This window comes from Bos indicus x Bos taurus, chromosome 15 (assembly GCF_003369695.1).
Source record: "Bos indicus x Bos taurus breed Angus x Brahman F1 hybrid chromosome 15, Bos_hybrid_MaternalHap_v2.0, whole genome shotgun sequence".
NCBI classification, from domain to species: Eukaryota; Metazoa; Chordata; class Mammalia; order Artiodactyla; family Bovidae; genus Bos; species Bos indicus x Bos taurus.
This window is the reverse complement of record NC_040090.1, coordinates 45,137,621-45,140,226: the sequence shown is the minus strand read 5'-3', so window position 1 is coordinate 45,140,226 and position 2,606 is coordinate 45,137,621. Positions and strand designations below refer to the sequence as shown.

Genomic DNA, 2,606 nt, shown 5'->3' with positions numbered 1-2,606 from the left:
AGAATAAGAGAGAAATGGCCCTATCAAAAGCATTTCAAGCAAAGAAAGTACAACAGCAGAGTCCCTGAGGCAGGAAAAGAGCTAGGTGTAGCCTGGGAACTGACAGAAAGCCAATGAGATTGGAGTATACTAAGCAAAGAGCACGGTGATACTGGAGAGGTAAGCAGGCAGTGCTTACAGGGCATTGGAGGGCACCCAAGAAACAAGTTATCCAACTAGAGACTAGAGTCACATCCTGACAGCTCTTGTCCTAGTGTGCTAGAGTCCTTAGAGAAAATCTGCTGTTCTTGGTTCACTGGTGAGGGCAATCATTGCCCCCAGGAGTGCTCAGATCAGATACATGCCCTCACTGGCTCCAAGATGGAGTGGATTGGCCGGCATCTTTTTTCATATTCTTGGCCATGGTGCATTATAAATCCTCTTCTCTGTTCTTCTAGGGTTACTACAAAGTTTTGGGGGGAAGGGAAAGCTCCCAAAGCAGCCTGTCATTGTGAAGGCCAAATTCTTCAGCAGAAGAGCTGAGGAGAAGATTGAGGGTGTAGGTGGGGCTTATGGCCTGGTGGCTTGAAGTCACATGCTGGGAAATTCATTAAATGTTAACAAGTGCTTTCTTAAAAAACAAACAAACAAACAAAAACTGTTAGCCAAAGTAAGTTAGAAGCCATTGAAGGATTTTAAACCAAAGGATGTTTTGATCTGATTTATATTTGTAAAAGCTTACTCCTACTATGTGTATAGAATGGATTGGGTATATAAGTAAACAAGCTTAAAATCTTGAAGTTCATGAAGTTCAGCTAGAAGGCTATTGCAGCTGTCAAAATGAAAGAAAGCTTTCTTAGACTAGGATGGTACTGGTGGAGATACATGGAGAGAAGTGAAAATATTCTAGATGTATTTTGGAAATGAAAATAACAGGTTGATGCTCAAGTTTTTGGCTTTTATAACTGTATGGTGGCATCATATGCTAAAATGGGGAAGACTACAAGTAGAGAATATATAGGTTTTAAAAAATCATCCATAATTGCATCTTAGACATGTTGAGTTTGAAACAATTATGAGACATTCAAAAAGCTTGTAGGATAAGGATCAGGCCCTTCCTGCAAGGAAAGCAGCTGAGGAAGAAAGCTTACTGTCAAAGGAAGTCTGACTTCCAGGGGTGCTGGAGCAGGTGTCAGATGAAGGAAACCATTATCCTAAGACCAAAGAGATAGAACCAAAAACTAATAGCACTATTGCAGCTCATCTTAGAAAATATTCATTGAATATCCATAGGAATCACCATGAGGTTTGTTGTTGTTGCTAAGTCATGTCCTATTCTTTGCAACTCCAGGGACTGCAGCACACCAGGCTTCTCTGTCCTCCAATATCTCCCAGAGTTTGCTTGGATTTATGCCCATTGAGTCGGTGATGCTATCCAACCATCTCATCCTCTGCTACCCCTTTCTCCTTTTGCCTTCAGTCTTCCCCAGCATCAGAGTCTTTTCCAATGAGTTGGCTCTTCACATCATATGGACAAAGTTTTGGAGCTTCAGCCCTTCCAGTGAATATTCAGGGCTGATTTCCTTTGGGATTGACTGATTTGATCTCTTTGCAGTCTGAGGGACCCTCAAGAGTTTTCCTCAGAACCACAATTCAAGAGCATCAATTTTTTGGTGCTCAATCTTTTTTATGGTCCTACTCTCAATCCATACATGACTACTGGAAAAACCGTTGCTTTGACTACAGAGACCTTTGTTGGCAAAGTGATGTCTCTGCTTTTTTAATATGCTGTCTTGGTTGGTCATAGCTTTCCTTCCAAGGAGCAAGTGTTTTTTAATTTCATGACTGTAGTCACTGTCTGCAGCGCTTTTGGAGCTCCCCAAAATAAAACCTGCCACCGCTTTCACTTTTCCCCCTTCTGTTTTCCATAAAGTGATGGGACCAGATACCATGACCTTAGTTTTTTGACTGTTGAGTTTTAAGCCAGCTTTTTCATTCTCCTCTTTCACTGTCATCAAGAGTCTCTTTAGTGCTTCTTCACTTTTTGCCACTAGAATGGTATCATCTGCATATCTGAGGTTGTTGATATTTTTCCTGGCGACCTTGATTCCAGCTTGTGATACATCCAGCCCAGCACTTTGCATGATGGTCTCTGCATATAAGTTAAATAAGTGCAGTTACAATATACAGCCACTGTCATACTGCTTTCCCAATTTTGAACCAGTCAGTTGTTCCATGTCTGGTTCTAACTGTTGCTTCCTTACTCACATATGGGTTTCTCAGGAGACAGATAAGGTGGTCTGGTACTGTCTTTAAGAGATGGGAGTACTTGAATACCTTACCTGTCTCAGGTAATAGAAAGAGGCATAATCTTGAAAAGACAAGACATAGTTTAAGGTCTGGTGACTTTGGCAAAGTTCAAACTTCTTTGATCCTTGTTGAATGATTATGAAAATCAAGAGGAAAAATTTGTGTGAAATCATCTGGCTGTATAATTGGAGGTTTATACTGTACATTGTGAGAGCAGGTATTATTATGAGCAATCAATATGAGCTCTGTGCCTATAACATTGCTTTCTGAAAAAAAAAACAATAATTTTGATGATGGTTTAACAGGATCAAAATAAA

At 40.5% G+C, this 2,606-nt stretch overlaps 1 non-coding gene across 1 annotated transcript; it reads left to right on the top strand.

Annotated features, from left to right (window-relative positions):
• The first annotated feature begins 214 nt into the window (after positions 1–214).
• On the top strand, positions 215–344 carry LOC113906068. Its single transcript, XR_003514763.1, has one exon. It is a non-coding gene; the product is annotated as a small nucleolar RNA SNORA3/SNORA45 family (small nucleolar RNA).
• Positions 345–2,606: the final 2,262 nt, after the last annotated feature.